This window comes from Neopelma chrysocephalum, unplaced genomic scaffold (genome assembly GCF_003984885.1).
Source record: "Neopelma chrysocephalum unplaced genomic scaffold, ASM398488v2 Primary Assembly neopelma1_80b, whole genome shotgun sequence".
In the NCBI taxonomy this organism is placed as follows: Eukaryota; Metazoa; Chordata; class Aves; order Passeriformes; family Pipridae; genus Neopelma; species Neopelma chrysocephalum.
Genome location: NW_020897742.1, coordinates 5218975 through 5245170, shown reverse-complemented (window position 1 = coordinate 5245170; position 26196 = coordinate 5218975). Strand labels below are relative to the sequence as shown.

The 26196-nt window shown below is 39.9% G+C and overlaps 1 long non-coding RNA gene across 1 annotated transcript; it reads right to left on the bottom strand.

Moving 5' to 3' along the window:
- Positions 1 to 20885: 20885 nt before the first annotated feature.
- Positions 20886 to 25410, bottom strand: LOC113970948. The gene is made up of 3 exons (XR_003535394.1): positions 25285 to 25410; positions 24993 to 25116; positions 20886 to 21282 (listed from the first exon to the last, which is right to left on the bottom strand). It is a non-coding gene; the product is annotated as an uncharacterized LOC113970948 (long non-coding RNA).
- Between the last annotated feature and the right edge of the window lie 786 nt (positions 25411 to 26196).

Sequence of the window (26196 nt, the reverse complement as noted above, 5' to 3'; positions counted from 1 at the left end):
CCTGTAACCTGTGCTGCTAAATACTATTTTTTCAAAAACTTTCTTTTTCCAGTGACTGTGAAACACATACAATTCAGCATATGCAGAACTTCTGAGAAGCTGGGACATGCTCAGTGAAGACAGACTGCTGGGGGATTTTAGCTGTTAAACTCTGGCAAGTCTTTATGAAGTATGTGTAAACTACTACTTGTCAAAGACTTGTACATTTTTAGGGTGTGTATACATTTCACTGGGAATAAAAATGAATAAATGAGGTTTATCCTTAACAAAAGCCACACTGTTTCTGCCACACAGGGTTCCTGCAAAACACAGAATCCCAAAGCTTTGCAAGTACATTTTTTAAAATGTTTTTTGGCAGTTGGTTTTTCTTTTTTCTTCTTTTTTTTTTTTAAAGGTCTTAACAACTTTTTAAAAATCAGGTAGCATGAAAAATGGCAAGTGTGAAATCTTAGAAAGTTTCTCCAAGCTTCAAATGAAAACATGGTTATACAAAAAGAAATGTCAGGTAGCCTTGGCTGCTTTGAAAGGATAAACACCCAGCTGAAGTACAAATGGACCTGCTACGTATGTTCACATCCATTATTGAGCCAAAAATTTTTATTATCTCTAGTCCTTGTATTCAAGTACTTTGACTAAGACTATATAGGTGTGCAGATACAAAGCAAATGCCTTTCCCCATCCTTCAGTGTCTCTTTTAGGAGTCAGATCCAGATTCCTTTGTTCACTGAGGAGGAAAACACCTTAAAAGGAATGGAAAAAGTGAATATATGGTATCCTGCTGCATTCACCACACTGCAGTAGTGGTTCAGAGCTCTCAATGGCAGCACCTGGCCATGTGCAGCCTCATGGAGGAGTGGTGGTGCCTCTTCAGCATGTGCAGCTGAGTTCTGGGAACCCACAAATGGGGCCATTCGCATCCGTCTGGCTGTGAAGCTCGTCTGAGAGGAAGAGGAGAGGGAGATCTCATAGCTCTACATCTAAGTAATTTTTGTTATGGAAACTTACTTTTAATTTGTTCCATATGAATCTGGGGAAAATGAACCATTTGAGAAGTTTATCATAATTACAGTCTAGATAAACAGCTCATAAAGAATGGAAAATATGTATTTTGTCAGAAGGCACCACTAAAAAATATTCACATATGGCAATGATTTCCTTAGGATTCAACAAAAGATTGGCTCAGGAGCCTTCTCCTGTAGATACAGATCAGATTTATCACTGTGGTAATGTCACCTGACTTGTACCATGTTTAAGCTATGAGTCAGCAGAGCAGAAAGACATAGTTCTCCAGTATGTACAGTATTTTTCCCCTCCTTTTCCACTCACTGGCACTGATTTTGTTTTTAACATTATTATGGAGTGATTCTTCATAGCTAAGGTTACAAATGAGTTTGTCTTGAAAGTTTGTTTTGGCTTCTCCCTATGACCTACCCTGCCACTCTGCTGCTACAGGACCTCAGAGATGGTAATGCCAGCCGAGAACAAGATAATCCATCTTTTCAAAATGTGAATTGAGTGGAAGGTTTGCTGGATTCCAGCTCTCAGAAAATGAAAATGCTCCCACATCAGAAGGAGAAGTCCTCTTTTTTTGTTGCTTTGTCCATCTTCAAGAAATTAGCATAGAATTGCTTTATTTCTCTGTGGAATTTTGTAGATATTTCCCCATCATCCTGAAAAGAGACCTCCTGTTTTACTCATCAGAATTTAAAGACAGACATTGGTTAGAATAAGGAAAAAAACCAATAAAGAATACATGTCAGTGTTAGCTTTTGTAATGAGCTGAACAGATTGTGGATTTGAGTGATCAAAGCCTGCAGGGCAGTGATGCAGAGATAGATCCATGATTTTTAAGAAGTGAAGATGATGAGCCTAAATAAAAAAATGTCACCCAACTAAAAAAACCCTGTCAACCTGAGGCCACTGAAGTTGCAGACCCCTCTGTTCAGCCAGTGTGGCCTTGCATGTGTGGAGCAGCTCAGTGCCCAGTATGGTCCTTGCTGGGAGCTGATGGGAGAACAGGGCAGAGCAGCAGCCAGGTCCCACAGGATCCAGTGCTGCCAGTGAGGAACCCCTAAAGCCCTGTCAGCATCTGCTTGCTCCTGAAGCATACACATGGCAGTGTCCTTCTGCTTTCTCCACTAAAATAGACTGTCAAGTGTGTAGATAACACACTGCCTTTCTTCACTCCATCCTTCTTCCCACACAGAGTGGAAAAGCTGCTCATGTCTGAGACTCTGAGGGGTGCCTTGGTGCTGAGGAAGCTCTGGAATTTAAAAGACTTTAACTCTCTCACAGTTTTTTTTTTTTGTATTTTCTTTCACCTAGCACTGCCTGTAACAGGCAGTTTAAGACAGCAATTAATTTATGATGCACAAGTTTTTATACAAAAACTTGATAGGAATTGTGGGAGCTTAATACAGGGACATAAATTCCATCCTGTGTACCATGTACCTAAAACTGAGTGTTGTAGTACATGACACATAGGTAGCTTTTTACTGAATTTCTTTCCCTGAACAACAATGCAGAGTATCCAAATTCAGTTTAATGGTTAAATTCTTTTGGGTTACTTTAGTATATTATTGTTACTAGCTGCAGAAATCTCAGTTGAGGCTTGCAAATCTCAGTCTAGGGTTTTCATATCTGAGGGATGCTCGATTAGCACAACCCTCACATGCAACCCTAACATTTCCTCTGTTAGACCAACATACTTGGGACATGTCCCACTTACCGGGTGCAGTTCACAGACAGCCTGTGCAGAAAGTCATAGAGAAGTAGGTCTGAAAGGATCATAGGAAATTAAATATTCCAGCCTTCCAGTCCTAGATCACTGACACATTTGACTCTCATGAGTTATTAAGGTAACCTGTTTCTAAAGATGCCTCATAGCATTCCCAGGAAGTCTATTACACTAAGCTATCATTTCTTTCTTGCTTCTCCTTTGCACTGTCATTTAAGCTCATTATGCTTTTTTCTTTCCTGCCCCTAGACATAGAGAAAAGAACACTTCTTTTCTCTTAGCAGCTGCTTTTCTGTGTTTGAACACAGTTGTTCTGAGGCTACTCACCCTCCTTTTCAGTCTATGCAACTACTTTTCTTTTATTCTTTCCTGATAAGCCATGTAGGCTAGGCCTGGCAGATCCACTCTTGCTGAGGGTAGTAGATCTTGAAGTAGGTCTGATGAAAAACTTTGGACATTAGTTAAAAAAAAAATATCATGGCACCACCATTGTGATGGGATCAGCTGGACACTGCTCAAACAGAAACCAACTTTGTATGACTACTTCAGATTTAACAGATTAATTGATGTCAAAAGAGGCAGCACTACAGATGTTTAGCCCAGAAAGGGCTATCCCACAATGGGAGAGTTCCCTTTGCAGATATGGGAAGTGGCCACTAACATCAACATCACAGCTGAAACCAGTGTAGCTGAATTATATCACAAGATAGATCATCTGAAGGCATGTGACTGGCTTAAAATAGGGAACTTTAGAAATGAGGAAGCGTTATTAACTACTCTTATTCGCCTTTGGTTTATGAGCCTGCAGGGGTAGCATAACATTTCCAAGCTTTCTCCTGGAAGCCTCTGTGAAAGAGACTGAAAACTGAGATACTTGGCTAATCACTTGGCTCTAGAAACAGAGGCTTTGGGAGAACACCAAATGTTGTAATTACATTGCTAGAATAGGTGTCATAACATTTTGTTTCTTTTGTGTGGAAAATGAGAAAGCTGTAGTTGTCGATGAGTACTTGGATAGGAAAAAGGTGATTCACACAGGAACCCATACAGCCCTTTCTCAAACGTCAAGGTTGATTCATCCCTACTCATTGCTGTGATGGATTTTAGATTGTTGTGACAATTGTTTGACATGAAGAGAATTCACATTCCAACTCCCTATACTACAGATAGTCAGCCCGGGGACACCTTAAAGATTTGCCTGGGCATGGGATCCGTAAAATCTGAGTTTAGCTGACACATGAGATGGAAATGAATTGTCTGAGGTATGATCTGGTTTATCATTAACTTTCACCAAGTTCTCTGTGAGGTGTGGGAACCATCAGTAGTTAATATGTGAAATATCAGATAACCATTAGGGAGAATTTGTGGGCATTTACACTGACATATCAGATTGCTGCAGCACTAACTTGAAAAGTTGTTTTGCTTGCTATTGATTAGAATTTGGAGAAGGGAGAAATATTTAATATCAAGACAGAGCTACAATTATGTGTGATGGATTGCAAATTAGTTAAAATATTTACTTAATACATGATAATTTAAATGAATTAGACATTAGTTTACAATTGCAATCAAAATGTGTTTTCCCTAAGACTTTTGTTGTTCTAATGATTCTTTAAGTGTAAAGAAAAGCCTGCTGCTTGATTGAAACATGTCCAAAAGGCATCACAGCTGACAGGAACTTGAATTGGTCTTCTGCATTCATTTCTGATAGCAGAGGCAACATAATCTGACAGCAGATGTTAAGCAGGCAACATTTCTCTTTTGCTCCTAGAGCAGCTGACAAGAATCTGTAGCTTAACTTCAAACAAATAAACAAACACAACCATCGCCACTAAAGTTGTCCAATTAAAATTGACTTCCTTCTTTGGAGAGAAATACCATTTAAAAAACTGCAGGGGCAATTAACTCATCCTGATTATTTGTAGAAGTGAGTACTTAAAATATTCTGCATTGCTTGCCTAATTTTAATATTTACTTTCTTTCTCTTTTAATTTTCTTGCTTGATCATTCTGTTTAACTGTGGCAGACTGATCTACATTTCCTGAAGGTAAGGAACCCTGACAATGTTATGTCCTTATTTACCTCAAGAGCCCCCTGAACTGCTCTTTGAGCTTGAGTACAAATCTATTCATTTGTCTCTCAGTTGTACAATGATTTCTTATTTATCCTCTGTAAAATGAGTCTGCTTTTAAACGGGGTATTAAAACCTCTTAAAGGGGGTATTAAAACCCAATATTGGTTTGCCCCAGTAATTAGAGCATCCTATGGCCTAATGGTTAGAGTTTTCAACAGAAGACTTTGCCTTCATCTTAAGATGTCTAAGTGTCTACACCAAGCTGCACTTGTGCTGGAAGAGTCTAAACTTCAATGATAGTCAATGGAAAGACAGTGCTGTCAGAGAAGCCTAAAGAGCAATTTACATGCCCAGCTGCTACCTGTCTGCTATAGGGAGCATTGAGTGACTCTGCTGGGTGTACTAACTAGCTCTCCAGTGACCTACAAAAGGGATTTTAGACACTTCCAGCAGATACCTACCTTTATTTAGGTGTCCTATGCTTGAGTAGAATTCTACCCGGAAGGTTCCATTCTGTATTTCAGACAAGACACCCACTACCACTGGAGATTCTCTATGATATGCACATCTATACAGACTTAGCAGATATGATACAGGACTTAGGAAAGAACTCTAACTTTTTGGAGTAACAGCAGCAGTGGCAGGAGACCAGGTAGATAGCGCTAGATGTCTATGCTTGGTGAAACGAACTGAGCAGGGAGGGTGGGATTTCATTGCCAAGGTGTAACTGCAGATATTAAAAAATCTTGAAGTAGTTTATGTTCCTCCTCCAGGTCCCAAGGAAAATAAAAATCCAACCTTGTCCTGGCTTTCCCTTCATGTTTTCAAGACGACTGTACTTCCTCTTCTTTTAGTTGCAATAAAAGATTGCTTGAGCCTCCGAGCAGCATTGAAACAGGGACAGGGTCCTTAATGATGCTGGCCTTGCTAGAAATCTCCTTCTTTTGTGCACTGGATAATGTCAGAGCACAGAGTAGCCAAGGGGAGTACACGCTGCAGTTTCAAAATACTTGTTACAGGTTTGTACTTCTGTCCTGGGTGACGCCTTTAGGCACGTTGCCTTTGTGAGTTCCTACAGGAACACTGGACCCTTACTTTTTCTCTTGTGGCCTTAGAGACTCAATTTACAGTCCATAATGCCTGCACTTGGAATGACTCAGACATTAAAATAATAATATTATTATCATATTATATGATTATGTTATAATTATATATATTATTATCATTACTGTAGAGCATGACCATATGAACGAACTCAGAAAATACCCTCTTCATTCTACAGTGACAGAGCATGCATCTTGGTTGCTTTTTGCATCCCCAAATCATTGTCTATATAAACACATCGATGGCTGTTAAGACCAATAGCCATATAGTAAGCTATTCATTAAAATGCCTTGGTTCGTTACTCCACTACATACCTTCATATAATTCTACTTGAAAAAACCTCAGACAAAACCCTAAATAAGGGTTGCACCCGAACCAGCAAAGCCTGTTTAAAATCTATGCCTCACAGCACATCCTCAGAGCAATTTCTGAATGGTATTCATACTTCATTTAGTTCTGCATTTTGTTCTCCAAGAGTTTCTAATGAACATACTCAGGATTTAACAGTTTCTTTTCCAAAAAGGACTGATTTCAAGATAAGAAAACATTAACATTCACAAAAACAACAACCAAACAATACACAGGCTGGCCTTTTTAAGCGGCAAGCTTTCATGACAATATTGCTGATCTTGATGTAAAGGGATTGATCTACAATATTTAGACTTTGACTGTAAATTGGATAAAAATTTCTTTGTTTCCCAAATTTGTTTGTCTCTAGATTATCAGCATGTTATCACCATTGTAAGTTGTCATTACAAAATTTTAATTAGGAGGCTGCTTTGAAAAAGCAGGGGTTTTGCATTGTTCTACATTCCTTTCTTTGCCTGTAGAGACTGTACTGAGCAGTGATTTACTCCATTAAGACCATCTGAGGCATTATTGTTTAGAAATGTTGAAGTTGCATACATTTCAGTCTAGCACACTTGTATACACAAAAATTAGAATATTTTCCACTACCTGTAATACTCAGCAATGCTCATCAAATGAGCAGTGAGTGTTCTCAGTCCTCACTCACTTATAATAAAATAAAACCCCACCTATTTTGAGTGAGTTAAAATAAATGTATGCAAACAAATAATCCTCTCCTTTTAATAGTAGCCATGTAAAGTAAGTGTTTAGGTTCATTATCAGCAACAAAAAACATTTCTGCTCCTTTAACTATCGTCATGGACTTTTTATGGAGAAGTCTATTTCAGTGTGCTTTCAGGAAAGTATATTTGTGTCTAAAAATAACTAAACACCCCTTACCTCCTTTTCTTCTTCAAATGTACACCTAGAAATTTCTGTGGCTAGATCTTATGAATTTTGAATAAGAATACAGCCAAAATCTCTGATGAAAGATACAAATAGGTCTTCGATGTCTTTGTTCAAATTAATTTAGTGGAAATATGGTTTAGGGCATATCAGATCACTGTAAGGATATATGAGAGTCATGAGGAAAAAAAATCCCAGTAATTAAAAGCCTGATTTAAGCAAGATTCTTAATCTAAATGTCAATAGTAAAATTTCTGAGCCTAAGGTTACACATATGTTCATGTGTCTGGTTGAATCACGAGTTTGGGTTCATATTTATAGGAACAAAGTTTGTGGTTTTTTCCCTTTTTCTTTCTGTACAGTAATATATAGCCACTCAAACTGATATTCTCTAGAGTCTCCTTACAAATGCCAAAATATGTTTCTTGCAGAGATTTCAGAAGTTACCCAACTTCTAAATGATACACAAACCAAATACAAGTGAAACTACCAGCGGTCAGCACCAAATTGATATTGTTGTTGTGGTCCATACAGTCTGCCTTTGTGGCATATCACTTACATGAATAGTTTTCTAAGAACTAACCTGTGTGTATCCAAAATGAGAATGACCATCTGATACTAATTATTCAGTTTAGGTAATGTGATCTCACATACTCTGGTTCCATTGCTGTGTAAGTACAGACGATAATACTCAAAACAAGTGCAGACAGTGACAGAGAAGTATTTTCAGCATGTTCTCCTTTGGCAAGGCAGACACATTTTTGGTTTATTTTTTATTCTGTTCACATCTATCATTTCGGTAATGATGATGCAGCAAAAACAAATATTCCTACTCATTTGATTTCTGTGCTCTAGTATTCGGCCATGACTTCCTGGCTAATTCCTACAGCAAGCGATTCCCAGCTAGTCTCTCAATGAAGCACAAAACTATTTAGTTGTGATGGGATCAGACTGGGTACATTCAGTCTGACATAGCCATAGGTAAAATAATATGGAGTTCAAGAGAATATTAGCAAAGATTTGGAAAACAAAAAGTCGTATGAACACTTGGACAGTCAAAATAGTCAGGATTCCAAGATTCAGCACATTTTAAATTATGCTCAAGCCTTCAAACTACTGCTTTACTTTTCACTTTACATTTCTGCACAGATTTGGCATCAGATAGTCTACTGGATTAAATATGCTTCTGGTTTTCTTAGTGGTTCAGTCGTTTGCACTTTTAAATGTCTGGAAGATAAAACCTGCAGAAAATCACCAACTTCAGCTTGAATTTTCCACCTCCATTTCTCCAGGTAGATGAAATTTTAAAGAACTGAAATCTTGTAATAGTTTGAAATATTCTCCTAATTTCCAGTATAGGCATACTTCTGGCTAGTATATTCATGCTGTTAACCTGTTGCTTGAGAGGAGTAACTCCTGGCAATAACACAAGAAAAACCAAAAAATCAAAGGCACATTAGGACGCTAGAAGTTGGGACCTATGCTACTTTGCAATGCTGTAGTTCCTTCGAAGCTAGCATATGACTTGCACCAACTTCAGTAGTGCCATCCAGAACACAGATCATCACTACCCAGGAAAACCAAAATGGGCTTATTACCGGATTGAAGTCCAGATTACTTGTGATCAAGTCTCATAAAATGGCATGGCTCACTGAGATCTCAGAAAAATGTATTCATGTCACAATTCCTATTCCAGTGAAAGTGGCACTCTTCTTAGCAGACAGGCAAAGGACTGGATGAATGTACTAAACGTACACTTGAATTATTCCTTGCTAATACTGGGTAGCCAATCAATAAGGCCTTCTCTTACTAGAGTACCAGCAGTCAAGAGAGACTAAGATTTTCAGGGCATCCCCATCTCTTCCTCTGATAAATTACATTTTTGAATAAAACCGTACTTTGAAGAAAAACAGCTACTGATTCAAAATGTCACTCTATCAACATTAGAGAAATGTTACTTTTGGGCAGAGTAGCTTGATTTGATGTCTGACTGCAGGAATCCTCTTCAAAATCCCCTCTGGGAGAGCCCTTTCAGCCAGGGGCTCACAGCCTCCCACAGCACCTAAAGCCTGCAGCCTCAGGGCACAGCCAGTTTGGTTCACACAACTCTTCTCCTCAAGGCTTTTCTGCAGTGGCTCCCTCATCGAGTAGAGACTGGAATGACCACAAATGCACCCAATTCAGAACATAATTCTAACTCTACTTATTTGATCCAGCTGCCTGTCCATAATTTGACGAAAACAAATTTTTAAAGAACAAGACTCCAACAGCAGGGAACTTGTAAAAACAGATCTTTGCTTTCTAGTTATTTTCTAAACTACCAATAAACTTGTGAACCAATAAGCATCATTTAATACTTTAAAAATAGGGAATAAACCATGTAGGCAGTTTAGCAAAACAGAATAATGGTATGAAGGAGAGATGGTAGGGAGAAATGTACTGGTCATGATGCATCTTTCTTGTTGATAGAAGCTGGCTAGTGGTACTAAGTAGATATATGTCTGGATAAATGGTTAGCATCAACATATTTCACTAGTATTAAATTGACATATCGTTATCTAGATTTATTTTTATATTCCTATGTTTGCTGTTAGGGATAAGTCCTCTTGGAAAGAATCTCCATTTTTCTTAATGCTACATTTTACAGTGGGAGAAAGACTTGTCATTTGGCACCTTAGCCTTTTCCAAATACGTGAACAGCTCAGCCTTTCTGTTCAGCCAGGGAGTGAGAGAAGGGGCAGGAGAAGGGAAAGTTATGAGGCAGAAAGTGGAAAGTTGGTAAGGGGTGGAAAAAATGACTTAGCTTAATTTATGTGGTAGAAAAGAGAAAGGAAAGAATTTCTCTAAGAAAGGAGCAAAATCAAAAGGTTTAAAATAATGTTAGAGATTTCAATTATAATTTTGGGAAGCTATTCAGATACCATGGTGATGAGCACAGCTGAAATATCTAAGCACTCTGGGATAGAATATATTCAAACAAAAAGGATAATTAAAATAGTGCTTGTTTAGATGAGGGATAATGTCTCAGTTCCTATGCAAATCAGCATAGTTAAAGGATCACTTGCCTTTTTTATGAAAATGAATATTGAAAGTTTGATGAGAAACTTGGGAGAGAAACATTCTGGAAGTCAAAGCAAATGCAATCTCTATATGCAAATGAAATCAATTAATTTTAGCAGCCATGTGTGAGTGGAAATTAGAAAATCAATGATTTTCAAAATCTAGTAATTTGATAGCCATTAGTCTCATTAGACTTCCTTTTTAAAGCTTAATTATTCAAAAATACAACTCGATTGAAGTGTGGTTTAGAAAGGACACATTCTTAAATTAATTACAGTAGCGATTTTCCCTGCAGCATGAGGATGCAGTGCCAGTACACAGTTTTGTAGATAGAAATATGGTTTTTTTGCTAGACTTGTGACTTCATTTTTATGAAGAGTCCACCAAGCCTCTGTAGACCACGTAAATACCTCTGTAGAAGAATGTGAGTAGATGCTGAAGCCCATGGAAGATGTACTGTTTGTACCTTATGTGGATCCAGCCCTTGATTTTTAGGGACATGCATAGACTGAAGAGCCTTGATGAAGAGTGCAAGCTGAGCAGAGAGGTGAGCCTGTGTGGAGAGCTGGCCAAAGTGCACACCACCCCAAGGGCTGTGACTCCAGGCACTGGCTTGCAGAGGGCTCGCCTTCCCTCAACTGTCTTCAGGACAGGAATTTCTGCCCATCATCTTCAAAACAGCCCCCTAGCTGCAGCACTTACCCAGGGAATGGTGCCAAGAGATTTGTGCTATTTGTCAGTCTGGAGGAGTTTTAAACAGATTATGACTGTAAATTTGGTCTTTTTGAGAATTGTCTGTGAACTTAATGAGCTATAAAGAAATCTTTAGTCCTAAATAGCACAATATCCATTTCCCTCAATTTTTTTATCCTTTCAAGATGGGATTTACTGTTTGCATGCTTATATCTATAAAGACGAAGCCTCTTTTCTGAGTGTGAGGTCCTGGTCTGGTTTAGCTGAGTTCATTGCATTGAATTCATTCACAGGCTAAAACAGGTGGCTGCATCCAGACTGCCTGTCGGGGATGGGCCTTGGCCTTTGCCACCTCCGGAACTGTATCAGTTCCCAAATGGGAATTGTTTGGATGAATTCTGCCTGGCTCAGGACAAGATTGTGCTAAGGACTGTTTAAAAAATTTATCAGCATAGACAGTGATGTTCATATCCTCAGGATGTATCATGGCACTATTTCGTTTACTTGTGTAAACTTTACTAAATAAATTATTCCAAGATTTTAAAATCCGTTTCTCATAAGAAGTGCGATAACCCAGACTCCTAGCTACATTTCTTCATCTTGTCTGAGGATCTGCCCTATAACATTTCGGAGGACCATACTGCGATAACTCACTCGAAGGTGCAACATTTGCCTATTACCCCTCCTATGTCTTCCTCGTTCACTCCTTGCAGATTTCCCCCTCACTTCCCTCCTCCCCTCTCAACTCCTATTCAAAATGATCAAGATATAAGAAAGATGTACTTTCAGAGGCCAATTAAACGCAGCAGGGCACCAGCTGAGATGAGGAGCTGCAGTGAGTGAATTTAAATCAAGCTGCAGTTTCTGAGAGATGATCTCTGTACCACCACTGGAATATTTGTTAACAGTGGCAAGGGCTTCAGGCGAATCTGCACATCACCAGGGAGGCTAAGCTTTACTCAGATCATTGTGTGAGCCAGAAGTGTGAGTGAAAGGAAAAAAAGGAAAACTGGTAAAATTATGGCTTGTGAATCACAAACACATCTGCAAAATTTTATACTGAGATCATCTATATGGCAAGCAAATGAGGAGCAAAAGAGAAAGAGGCACAGTTGGGTAAATAACAATATTAACATATATTTATATAACGTGATTGTAACAGCTCAGGATTGCAGAGGATTTAAAAAATAATTCTCTTTTATGTAAGGCAGCTACATTTCAGTAATGACATTATCATGTCTGTACTCTCTGCTTGGCAGAGGCAGTTTTTAGACACCACTCCAATGAAGCAAAGGTGCTTTAAAAAGGAAGGAATCAGCATGGCCCCATGGATTTTAGGCTGGTTACAATTCTGAAGGTAACCCAAAATTTCAGCCCTTGCCATACAACTTATCCCCCAGCTTCACTTCCTCATTCTTCCACTGCAAAGTCCTTGATCTCCCGTGGTGTGAGCCAGTCCCGGCCCCTCGGCAGATGGTGAGGGCTGTGAGATCCTGCGTGCTGCCTCTGCCGGTTGCACTGCCCCTGACCCCGGCTTGATTCCCGCTGCCTCCTGGCTGCTGGCGGAGAGTCCAGCCCTCAGCTGCCCGTGGCCGTCGGGGCCAAAGCTGCATCTGTGTGGTGGTGCACAGCAGAGCTGTAGGGTGGCTGAGCATAGGAAGTAAATAATTCATCTGACTCTCTCTGCAGCAGGGAGCTAGAAAATGAAATGTCTTCTTTTCCGAAATAGTGTCAGATCGGCTAGCCAGGTGAACGCCCTTCAGAGTTGTTCATGATGCCTTCTGGCATTGCAAGCAGTGGGAATTTTACTTTTGTCTTCTGTGCCAGCAAGCTGAGAGACAGGGCAGACACGGGATTCTCAGCTTGCAGTTTGCTTGACTCTGTTTCGTGGTGAATGATGTTTCATGTCCTGGATTGCCCGTATAGTGACACATTTGCTACGTGCTGCGGCTGAGAGAGTCTTTCTCAGACAAACAAGAGAAAATGAAATTGTAGTGGCATCTCTCTTCCTGTCTCCTGTGATGCTTGCAGAGGCCATGGCAATGGAATATATTTCTAGGGCATGGACTGTCCCAGAGCTTCGTGTACAGGTGCCACCAGGAGGCTCTGCCAGTGCAGGAGAGGAGTCTGAGCAGGACTTTAATCAGACACAGCAGAGCAACAGAACACTTTGCAAAATGTCCCAAAGATTGAGAATGTGTACCTGTAAGTGCCCTACATAGCAGTAATAGCAGCAGAAGGATTTCAAGGTTCTGCATTTTTCCACTATTCTGCCCTTAATAAATGATTAAACTCTACACTTAATAATAAATGCTGGTGGAATTTAAATGGGTTGCAGTGCCCAAGCTTGGCTTCTCCTCCCTTTTGGAAGCAGGGCTTAAGACAGGCTTATAAAACCTGAAGAAATGCAGCTGTGACTAATTCTTGGCTGCCATCAGGAGGAAAAGAGAGGGGAGGAATAAAGGGCAAAAAGGGGCACTGGCCTAGCCCCTGTCTGCTTATCCTGTTGAGACTAGACAAAGTGACTGCATGGCCTATTCTAACCAGGTCCAAGGAGAACTCCAGGTACATGGCATGATAGTTATATGAACTAATAATACAAATCATAAAATTAAATAGTATGATTTCATTCTGTAAATTATTTGGAAACACAGTTTACAGGAAAGACAGAACACAAAGAAAAATTGTATTGCATGGTATAATTCTTTATGAGCTTTTTGTAGTTTAATATGATATAAAATTCATATTAATAGGCGTCATTTTTATGAAGAAATTTATAGCCAAAATATGGCAACTTCTTTGCTGTAAGAAAGTTAAATTTGATGATTGCACTTTTTTTCTTTATTTGCATGGATGTTTTGATGTGAAGCAGTGAATTGTTTAAGCTTGAGAGCTTTTAAAATATATGCTCTTTTTTAGCCACTTTGTTAGTGATCAGCTTTTCTGTGGCATCAGTAAAAAAAATATGGTATCTGTCCATGGGCCAAAATGACATCTGTATTTTTTCACTTGCATCAGCTGAAGAATGTGTAGCCTAGAGACACAATTAATGCTAGGCTGGCCTCTTCCCCGAATTAGTGGTCTCTGCATAGTTTTATATGCCATATGTGAAGGGCCAAACTAGTCCCACTTGGGTCACACTTTGCTTGATCACTTCAAGAACTAACTCCACAACAGAGGGTGTTGGTAGAGATGTAATTTTCCATGACTGAACTGGTACTTACCTATAGAGGGATTTTTCCATTCAATATTCTATGTGAGATGTTGGGACATAAAACACACTGAGATATATTTATTAGTAAAAATCTGTCAAGATTTAATACCTCTTGCAAGACAAAAAATCTAGGTGTGAAGGCTGCTGCTATTTTCCTTCTTTGGCTGGGGCTGTGAAGAACCACCCTAACCTGTATCTGCATACAGATATGGGAAGTTGCCAACTTTCTTCATTGTGGTTTTTGCATGGAAGGACAAAACCACAGGTTAGTTACCTGACCTAAAGGGCCAGTGCCAGGACATAATAACCAAATGCAGTTGGGCATACAGACATTGCTGGGGATGTGGCAAATCGTGGTGTCTTCCTGGGTAAGGGATTTTTTTCTGCTCTTATCATTTCTACTCTTGGTAACTCTGCTGTGAGACTGAGAATTAGAAAGTAAGGGAACATATTGGGCCACCAGATAAATCAATAAGCTCATTGGAATATTACTATATATCAGAAAAACAGAAAAAAGACCGTAATAGAATGTCATGGCTAGGCTTTGCGAACGAAGATTTGGGAAGGGCTCTACCCACGTTTCTTGCAAGCGCGTTGGTGGCTAAAAAGGCCAATACGAGAAAGGCAAGTCCGGTTGCAAAAGACACAGCAGAAAGACTCCTTAGATGGTAAATTCTGCATGGCTCGGTTCTTTCTGCGTTGTCTTTTCTCCTCAAGACTGATCCTGCGCGCTTCCTCAAAAGCATCAGCAGCGATATAAATGGTCTGTCTCCAGGCCTCCCGATTAGAGGCCAGAGTAGACCAGTTATGGTGATCAATATGCCCGAGGCTGAGTTGTTGCTTCAGGGAGTCCTTGTATCTTTTCTTCGGAGCTCCTCTCTTGCGGCAGCCAGTGGCAAGTTCACCATAGAGCAGGATCTTAGGGAGGCGGTGGTCCTTCATCCTGGAGACGTGCCCTGCCCATCGCAGCTGTGTTCTCAGTAACATGGCCTCAATACTTGTGATTGCTGCCTGTTCAAGAACAGATGTATTGGTCACATAGTCTGACCAGTCGATGTTCAGGATTGTATGGAGGCAGCGTTGATGGAAGCGTTGATGGAAGCGTTCTAGGAGAAGCGTTGATGGAAGCATTCTAGGAGAAACAGAAAAAAGACCGTAATAGAATGATTTAGGTTGGAAAAGACCACTAAGACCGTCAAGTCAAACAGTTAACCTAACACTGCCAAGCCCACCACTAAACCATGTCCCTAAGTGACACATCTACATGTCTTTAAAATGTCTTCAAAATGTCTTCAGGGATGGGGATTCCACTACTTCCCTGGGCAGCCTGTTCCAATGCTTGACAACCCTTTCAGTGAAGAAATTTTTGCTAATAACCAACCTAAACCTCCTCTGGTACAGCTTGAGACAATTTCCTCTGTCACTTGTTACTTGGGAGAAGAGATCAACTCCCGCCTGGCTACAACCTCCTTTCGGGTAGTTGTAGAGCAATAAGATGCCCCCTGAACCTCCTTCCCTCCAGGCTAAACACACCCAGCTCCCTCAGCTGCTCCTTACAGGACTTGTTCTCCAGACCCTTCACCAGCTCCACTGCCCTTCTCTGGACCTGCTTCAGCGCCTCAATATCTTTCTTGTACTGAGGAGCCCAAAACCAAACACAGAATTCGAGGTGTGACCTCATCAGTGCTTGAGTACAGTGAGGTGATCCCCTGCCTAGTCCAAGGACTAGGGAAGTCCCTGGTCCTGCTGAACACTAGTTCGGATACAAGCCAGAATGCCATTGGCCTTCTTGGCCACCTGGGTACATTACTGGCTCATGTTTAATAAAGATGAGAGGATACAGAAGAAGGTGGGAGTTAGGAGTTTCCTAATCTGTACATTCTAACATAATTTGTGCATTCCTTCTCCTCAATTTTGCCTCTGAGCCAGAATTCATGGCCACTTGTTGTGTGCTTTGATTGGAAATGACTGAAGATATTATACTGGAAAGAACTGTTGCATATCTGGGTTATGTACTTTTGCATATGTGCTAGGATGCTTGGGCTTTCCTAGAAATCTCAGTATAATATTTTGATGAAATAGTTAGGTACATTATTTAGGTCACATATTTTGGAAGATAATTTAGAAAACATTTAGGGAAAAAAATCCACAAAACAGGCAACATATGTTTCCCTCTTTGTCTTCTACCTTTAAAAGTTAATTTAGATTATATACTGTACATGATATTAAGATATTACAATTGTACTGAAGAATAAAAACATTTTAAAAAATTGAATCTATCTTTGAAATGGTTTAAAGAAGCACTATAAATATTAAAAATCCTATATAATAATGGCATTTTATTAGTTTATTTTTGATTTATTGTTTGTTTGCCTATTACAGGGTGCAGCTTGATAGTGGAGGTACTGTTTAGTGTCTTTATGATACAATTTAATGACTTAAAACTTGAATTGTTTTCCAGGAGAATTTCTGACTTCCTTATTTTTTGACTACTCAACAATCGGATAATGACAACGTATGTGGAACAGTTTTTAATCTTAAGTGATGAATATTTATTCAGTCTCAAGATAGATTTTTTGCTTGATAATATTTATATGTGTTTCTATGCAAATTCATAACTCACATTTCTTCTGGTTGTGATTAAAAAGTTATTAAAAGAAACAAGTGTCCAAACACCATCCTTTTCTCAAGCACTTCAAAGCACTGCACACTAATGGAGCATGGTACTAGGTCCAGTTTTGAAGTAGAACCACAAGATGGTAGTAAATGAGAAATAGTGAGAGGAAGAGGAAATCCATGGAAATGAGGGTTATTCCTTTTAGGTACATCATCTATAACAGGTCCTGTAATGTTAGAGAGAAAACAACAAAAACGTTCGCTCCAAAATTCATAGGAAGACATGAACATTTTTGTCATTGTGTACTATCCATGTCCTTAACATTAACATTAAATGGCTTAGTCTCTAGAGGGAGAAAGATAGTTACATGACCAAATCACTGCCTTATGTTCTTGTTTTTTTCTGTGATCGGTTCAATCATGTGTTTATGCACCAAAGTCATTAGAACTGCAATGGTAATCAGAAAGAGGAAATGGTCTCCATCTATCATCCTGTTTCTAACAAGAAGAGGTAACAGACCATTTTAGTTACAGTGCATTAATGCTCATTACTGCCCTAATGAAGATTTGTGTTGCTTTTCCAAGAACCTTGAAGCTAATCTTCAATTTCCTCCTAGCTTTCAAAGAAACACCAGTTTTCACATGACTTCAGCCTATTGGAGCAAGTATTAGTGTGACCGTTATAAAACATAGTTTCATCGGGGAAATTAATATGAAAAACACAAGGTAAAATCTAGTTATTACTGTGGCTAAATCCTGTGAGTTTGGCAAACACTGACTGACTCAATCCCTTTGATTGTGCCCAGACCTTTCTCCTAGCAGCTGTATCTATACTGCTAACATATGGCTAGTATTAAACCATTACCTATGAAACTATTATCACATATTCAAGCCTATGTGACTGTGATATATTATAGTAACCATATGGCCACTGAATATCTTGCCTAAACTTGATTTCTACATAACTGGGCTCAGTATTATTTCAAGTACCTCCATTCTTACAATGAAGCACTCAGGCTGCAATGGGAAATCCCAAATGATCTTAGTAGATGACTTTTTGTGATGTGTCATATGCCATTACAGCACTCACGTCTCACAGTGAGTATTGCTTGGAAACTGGCTTTCCTTTGAGCAGTGTTTGCTGTGTTTATCCTGTCCTGGTGAGATTAAGTTCCAAAGGAGCTGCATGCAGGGCTGATTGCACGTCCCAGAAAGGAAGACATGCCACAAAACCTGATTTTCTGGTGCTCCATGTCACTGCTGTCTTGGGGCTGGACAGAGTTAACAAGCAGACAAGGGACTGAACTTTCACTTACTATGTAGGCATTAGGAAATGTGTCTTCTCTAAACAGTGGATTCAGGGTTTTGCTCTGGTTCTGCATCCAGAATTGGGTGTTTGCTCAGACTGAACACCTGTTCAAATATCTTGCTCTATCAGACAGCCTCAAATGTCTGAGACTCCCTACACATAAGGAATTACTTTCCTGAGTTTTGTTTAAGCATCTGTTGAAACACGTTCATCCTTGGTAATTACTTGCCATTTGGACACAGAGAATTCTAAAGAAAGGAAGTACCTTAGTGGACTTAGGAACATTCACATACATCCTAAGGAAAGACTAACTTGAGTGTTTTTGAAAAGCTTTAATTTTGTTGGCAGGGCTACTGGGAACTAAGAAAGCCCTTTACACTTGGAAACAAGCTTGCCAAACCATTTCCTTTGCGTATCTTGTTCTGCAGAAGTAACAGAATATTCCATTCCTGCATATTTTAATAATGCCAAGGGAAAAGGTGTATGTAGAGTCAAGGAAAGCAGTTTTCTGACCAGGCTGTTCCTGCCTATTTGCATGGTTTATGTGTAACAGTGGTGACACACAATTCCTCCTTCCTGTGGAAAGGATATCCGTCATGAAGAGAAGCTCTGCTGTTCTCTGAAAGTTTGACCTCTTTCACTGGTAGCAGCTTGGCAGGTGTTTGTTTTAATTTTTAGATATGTGACTTGCAAAAATTAAAATGGGCTCTAGGGATCTGACCATCGTTCTATTTTACATCTGCTTTCTCAGCACAGCTCCATGGCCTTGATTCATGTTGGTGTGAATGAGAAGACGATTGGGCTCTGAGTTTCCATTTTTTTACTATGCAGGAAAACTAACGTTATTATAAAGAGAAGCAGTTTAAGAATACTGTGGAGTATGTCTATATGGAGATATAGATCAGTGACTTGGATTAACATATGGCAGTCAGTTCTGTGCCCAGTAGTAGGTATTTGAAGAATAAAGAACTTAATTGTGAACAGCTGTTTCCACATACTTAATAAAGTGTGCATGGCCAGTTCGAGCTCTATAAAGTGTAAAACATAGTTTTATAAAACACATACTGGGGCCATGCACATTTTTCAAAGTGCATCAGCCATTCTGACTTCTAAGTCCTGTCTATCCTTTGGTTTCAGAGGCAGATCTCTGAAAATATTTTTCTTGTTTTTTCATAGTGTAACAGGCTTGGATGATTCCCTAATATTTGTTAAAAATGTGGCTGTTCTTATGCAAAAGGAGCACTAAGTTATTTTTATTATAGATGTCTTTCCACCTCAACTATTCTGTTTTGCAACATTAAAAGGAAGAAAGGTTAGCGGTTAGGAATGGTTTTGTTTCAGTTTGGCTTATGGCTTCAGAACTATCAAGAATATTAGTATCCCAGGGGAGCTGTGAGGGATCAGAAATTAATAGTATCTAGTTAATCTGCAACATATCAGCTGGAACTGAGAGTCCTGGGCTCTAGAAATGATCTGCAGCTGTTACTCATTCAGCTGTCAATCCCATGCTTTGCTTTTCAGTAATTACGATTAACAAACACTAAGGTGTGTGACCAGCCACAGAGGTTTGAAAGGTCTTTGGGACATGAGCAACTGATGTGTTTTCGTACTTGTTTTGAATGCAGGAGTCAAGTGGTCGATTTTCACCAGTGCCTCTGCTCTGGGGTTTTGTCTCTACTTCCAGTGGGTATCAGTTCTGGTCCTGTAGAGTGGCCACATACACTACTTGGTTTTCAGATGAGTCCCTCTGATGTAGTAGGTCAAAATTGCAAGCTGATTTTTTTGAATAATTTTTTGGTTCTAGAGAGCAGCAAGTATTCTACAACTTCCTTTAGGGGTCAAGGACTTTCAGTTCTGAATTTAAGCTGATTCAGGGAAGAAGTGGAGAAACTCTGCAGTGGGTTAAGCAATCAAAGTAAGACATCTGGGTGGGAGAAGACAGCTTTAAGGAATAGGTTGTGCTACAGGTTTTAAAGGCATTTTGAGAATTGCTGTATTTTAGCAGAGGTTTGACTAAATTAGACTAAACCAAATCTCAGCAATAGGTTTAATAGAAGGAATTTGCACCTGTTGAAATAAATCCCCTGTAGAGAGGACCTTCCTTAAAGTTTCCACATCTCTACCTGAAATACATAAACATCAGTTTTGGAAGTACATATTTCTACATTTTACATGAATGCACAGTATTCTGCCAGTCAACACTAAGTTTGTACAAGTAAAACTAAATAATAAGAAAATTTATCAATAAAGTGTGGACAAATGAAGATCAAAAGGGTTTTAAACAGTCTATAAATCTCTTCCCTCCACTTCCCAGTTTCTATGCTCCTGTATCTTCATTTGACCTTTAAGCCCAGAAGAATAAACTTGCACATCCAAAATAAATAAATGAATAAACAGAGTGGGAAAATTTTTTTCTTCTTGTTATTTGACCCCAGCTCTTACATGCATCTTGTTCAATGTCTAAGCAAGTAATGCTAAATGAACATGAATATTATCCAGCACAAAGTCAAGTAAGGTCAGCAACACTGAAGGACAATTACTTGTTGGCATTTTTTAGTTAAGTGGTCATGTGCATGGCTCTTTGAGCTCAATTATCTTTTACTTTAGACTTTTGGATGTTTATTTTTAATAACAGAGGAAAAAAGATCTCCCAGCTTCCTGCTCTTGATCCCTTTCAGGTTTCCAAGAAGCTTGGGCTCTTCGGACCTGCTTCCTAGTGTGGCCAACGGCTCCCAACCGCCGCACATCTCCAAAGCGGACCTGGCACTAGAGGGCGATGGAGACATACACTTTTGCCAATGTGTCTCAATTTGTTAGAAAGCAAACCCAGAGGAATAAGATATTAATTAGCAAGTTCTTGAAAGAAGGGTGTGCTACTGCTCTGCTATCCTCATTAACTTCTGTTCTCATACCTTCTCTCTGGATTCTGCTTATTAAATTGTTGTCCCTCAAATCCTGTGATAGTTCTCCACGTTCCTTCCTTCCTGTTATTATCACTTCCTACCCTTCAGAATTGGTGCTCTGTTTTCATGTGACCCGAAACTTGTTTCCAACTCCTGATCAAGGGTATTCTCCTCAGAAGTCTCTCTTCTGTTTTTCAGTCTTTGCTTTTCACTCTGGTCTTTCCCTGATGTTATTCATTCTCCATCCATCTTTCTGTCTGTCCATCCTGCCCCTTACTCAAGGAATCACTCTCATTATACATCCTGTCCCAGCCTGCACTGAAAAAATGCAAAAGCCATGAGGATGTGAAAATAAGAGGTAGAAGGTACATCATCATCTGTGCTACTGATTAGGATAGTGAAAAGAAGAGGCTATGTCTTGGTCTTTGTGCCTAAATTGTCCATCCATGGTATAGTACACAAATAATTCATAAACAGGTACCATAGCTAGGATTTCCTGTAACCTGGATAAGTGTTGCAATCACTGAACTTTAGTAGCATTTAGTTTAGCTCCTTCAGGAGGAGTGGAGCATCCTTAACTGTTCAGTGATGATCTGTGGAGCCGGTAAAAGCAGCTTGACCTCTGGCTGAGGGAGGCTGAAGCCTGGATCATTTGCTGCCTAACTGCTAAGGTTGCTGTATGAAATTGGATGGGGCCGAAAGAGATCATGGATAAGCCTGTCAGTTCCTGAACTGAGATTCCTGAACTCCAGAGAAGACATCAGGATACCCTGCATGGAGTTTCCCCATCCGTCAGCTCGAGGCTGCTCTGTGTTCATACAGATATCAGTGTGCACTGTTGTGTATCAAAGGCAGATGGAGGAAACTGTCTTCTCTGCTGTGTGCAGGCAGCTTCAAGAGGTGAAGAGGTGCACTAGTGGTTAGGAGGCAGAAGTTGTTTGTGCCTGTGACTGGTGGTGGGAAGCTGTGCCTGGCAATGGGAAGCTGTGCTTGGCGATGGGAAGCTGTGCCCCTGACTCTGCACAGCATTCTCTGCTGCTAGAGGCTTCTCCCTTTGAGGTTGCCAGCTTTTCTTCATTTGTGAGCACTGCATCCCATCAGAAATGTTGTGAACTGTGCTGGTGGCCTGATTAGGCTGTGTGGGATTAATCATGGGTTAAGCTGCTCTCAAGGAAAATTTCTTCTGATGCATATAGGCAGAAAGAGAGCTGCCACTCAGTCATCTGCCTCAGTCCATACAGTTTTTATTATCCTTCCATGGCTTCTCAAACCTAGGACTTCAATCACTTGGAAGTTCATTCTGGATTTGTTACTTGAGAATCTTTTTCTCTTTACAGAAGACTCAGGATTAATTCATAGAAGAGATCTGTAGATCTGTCATCCCACTTTCAATATTCTTTTTCTAGTAGCAAATAAGCCACACATCCCCCACAGGCAACTCCAGGCTAGACATTGTCTCTATGGTCATAACTTCATAAAGGCACTTGAAAGAATGTGTAAGTGGAAAAAATAGAATAATGAGAAGAGTGGGAAAGAAACCCCTCTAAGCCACCATAATTTTTTAAGAGCACACTGAAAATTGCATCAATGAACAACACAGTCCTGCAAATGGATGATTCAACTTGCATTTTACTTTTCACAGCTGCATGCCACTCAGTGTCACTTACTTGCTCATGTCATATTGCCCTCTCTGAGCCTGATGGGCATATTCTCAGTTGCCATGAAGACAAAAACTCACCAGGCAAATGATACAATGCTCCCAAACTCCATGACACTGTAATGCAGACAGTTCTTGAAAGCATCAATTTTTAAGTTACTAAGGTGACAAATATTTCCTTCTCCTCCAGAAAAAACAATCTCTCACCTCATCACTGAGAGATGTGATTCCAGCTGTATTTCCCTGGAAATGAAATGATAACAGGAAGGTATATGATTGAGAATGAGAAGGTATTATACAGACTGGTATTCAAATTCATTATCAGGCAGTGAGACTGATGACTCAGAGTTAGAAAAAAATGAAACAACCAGAGATCGCGTTTCAGTCAGTGCTCATAACAAACCTGAATTCCCATTTGCACAGCTCATATACATGGGAATTACATAGCATGCTTAGAATCAATTTGCATATGCTGTTTCTACTCAGTCACACAACAAATAATGTATTAGGAGTGCATTTTAATGCACTATATTATCATACAGCTTGAAATGCTGTCTGCTGTTAACGTGCCTTTTGAAGGCTGTGTGCATGCATGTGTGTTCGTTCTCACTTGCTCATTCACTCACTGTTCCTGTTAGCATAAGGAAGTCTTCTACGTGAGGAACCAGATTAAAAAGAGGTGAATTTGGGAATTGAGGAGTTTGGTAGAAGTAAGAGATAGACATGAATCTTTCAAACTGAAGGTTTAAATCCCTTCTTTGGCACTGGAGAATTCTCTAATATGCATGCAGATTTCAGAATCTGGGCCAGCGTCCCTGCCAAGGCAGGCTCATGTGGTCTCCATCTGGCCTCATCCTCCGAAGAGATCAGGCTCTTCATTAAGTGCAGAACTGTGATCTCAGAGCTGACCAGTCTGAGTGGATCTGCTTTGACAATGTATTTTTTTTGCTGTGATGATTCACTAGTTCTACAACTTGCTAAGTACCAAAGAACTCCAGAATGTGCTGCATCACTAGTTGATTTATGATCACTGATAGTAAAACCAAAACTTGACAAATACATCTGCACTCTGTTTTCAGTGATCAGAAAAGTAAAGCACAGCCACCTCCTCAACCCAACAACTATGCATCAGTTCATCAGATTAAGCAAAACAAAACTACATTTTGAATTTCAGCCTTTCTCTTGCCATATTGTCTGGTGAAAATCTGGGTGTCATAGAGCAGGAGGAGATCAACACCTTTGCTTTACTTGCTATTCAGCTATTTTCAACAGCCATTCTGCCTTTCCTTCCAACAGAGTGCTTGGAACAAATATTGTCTGATGTGCCTGAAGAGAGGCTGTGAGAGCTGCACAGGCCTTTTGAACTGCAAGAAGCTGAATAAGTGACAGAGCTCTTTCTCATGTCATTCTGTGCAAGTGCTCCTGATGCTGTCCCTTCAGTGATGATCTCCCCAGGACAGTACTGCTATCTTAATCCCTTCCCTTTCCTCCTCTTCCTGGGGATGATGGATGAATTTACGCAGACACTCATACATCATGTCTTACGCTGGGTTCTCTTCTTATCGCTGTGTATCAGACTTTTCAAGTGACTCAGAGGTAAATTAAACTGTATTTCAGAAATGCAAACTAAAATACGTTAGGGCCTGTTTTCTAGCTAGAAGGCTGACAGCTAAAAATGTCCTGTGAATCTGACCAGCTTGGAGCTTGAATATATGTTCCTCATTGCTGGCTGTTAAATAGCATTGGACTTGGTATGGATTTTATTATTCCATTTTCTGTGCGTTATTAATGATCAAAAGTGATGTGCTAAAAGGTTTACACTAAGATGTGCTATATTAGTGTTTACAAGACACAAACGAGGCAATTATCTCTCTTTTTGGGTTTGTTTGAATGGTTTTGATGGCTTTAACTGTTTTTAGATACTTGAGGAATGCTTGAAAAAAAGTAAGGAGGACCACATCAAGAGAGAAGAGAGACACTTGGTTGTTCCAAAGATCCCAACAGACGCTGGTATCTTTGAGTAGCTAGCAGGCACTTAAAAAACCCTCTTCACTGTGGTAATTTTAATAATAATATTTTAGTGTACTTTCTAAAATATGTAAATGAAGAACAGTCTTGCAAACATACACCATGTGGTTCTACTGAGAACATGGATGTCACAGTTTAAATCCTCAAATGTTCTTTTGCATATTATTTAAATAATTTGTGGTCATCTAGGTACTCCCAGGAAATACTAGTTATTTTAGACACATTGAAATCACAACTTCATTGTAAAATCTCTCTGCAGTTAAGATCTCACCCTGGAAGACAATGAAGTCTTAAATTTTTACTTAAGAAGATAACTTAAAAGGGTAATTCATCATGAGCTTACCTGAACAGAGCACAGTCCACTTATTGTGTATGTCAACAGTTTCCTAACGTAATGTTGTCTCATTACTTATATTCTTTCCATAGGAAGGGTGCTAGGTTATCTCTGCATTACATAGTGCTTGATTCTGGAATAATAAAAAATTAGCCTTAAACCTTATTCCAGAGATAAAGAACTGCAGAATTAACTTACATCACCTACTACTTGGTTGTACTAAATGCCATAATATACAACAGCAGAATAACCTTCAGAAGGTTGGCATGCACAGGTAACACTAAAACACACGGTGATGTACATTGACTGTAGAGAGCATGTTGTCCTCATTCCCTGTTGTGTGCTCTGTTAGACACAGATAAGTTATTACTGGGTCGTAACTGACTTGTGGGGACTTTGTGTGTGTGTGTGTGTGTGTGGAGAGGGAAGGGATGGGTTGAACCTCACAGAGGTGGGGTGGCATCATATCCCTCATGGCAGCCATTGGAACCCACATGGGGAAGCCTTGGAGTAGCTGTCACAGACAGCCTGGGAAAACTATAACACACCACACCTCCTGCAGCCCCTAACCCAGCCTCAGCCTGACAGATTCAGTGAGAACACTGCCCCTCACCCTGGCCTGGAACCTCAGAGTGGCTAGTGGGTCAGAGACCCTGCCTGGGGGAGTTGGCCGTGGGGACCAGAGCAGGTAAAACCAAGGGCATGTGTTTGCCTCGTGTCACAGCCCTGCCATCTGGATGTGTGAGAGCTGGTCTTTTACAAGGCTTCGGTGGTAGCTATCTCTCCTTCTTTCTCCTTCTCTCTTCTTGATCCTTGTGTTTCTCTTTCTTTGTTCCTTTCTTGATGCTTGGGGTAGTTTGGAGCTGGAGGGATTGAACTTTGATTTAAGTGTTGTTGTTGGATTGAATCTTGATTTAAGCATTGTGGAATTATTTGGATTTTGCCTTAAATGTTGTGGATTAATAGTATATGTTGAATCATAGTGGAACATTTTTTGTCTAGCTTGTGTGGTGTCCTTTTGAACTTTGGCCAAGTCCCCTTATTTACTCCCCTAAATTAATAAAGCAATTCCTTGGGAACAAGTCCATGGTTTATTCTCTTGATGCTATCTCAAGGTATTAAAGAACCCTATATAGTACAGTAAACTTCATAGCCAGTCCTGTGAGCCAGCAGCTCCCGGGGCTGGAGTTTTACATGCTCCTCACTTCCTCTT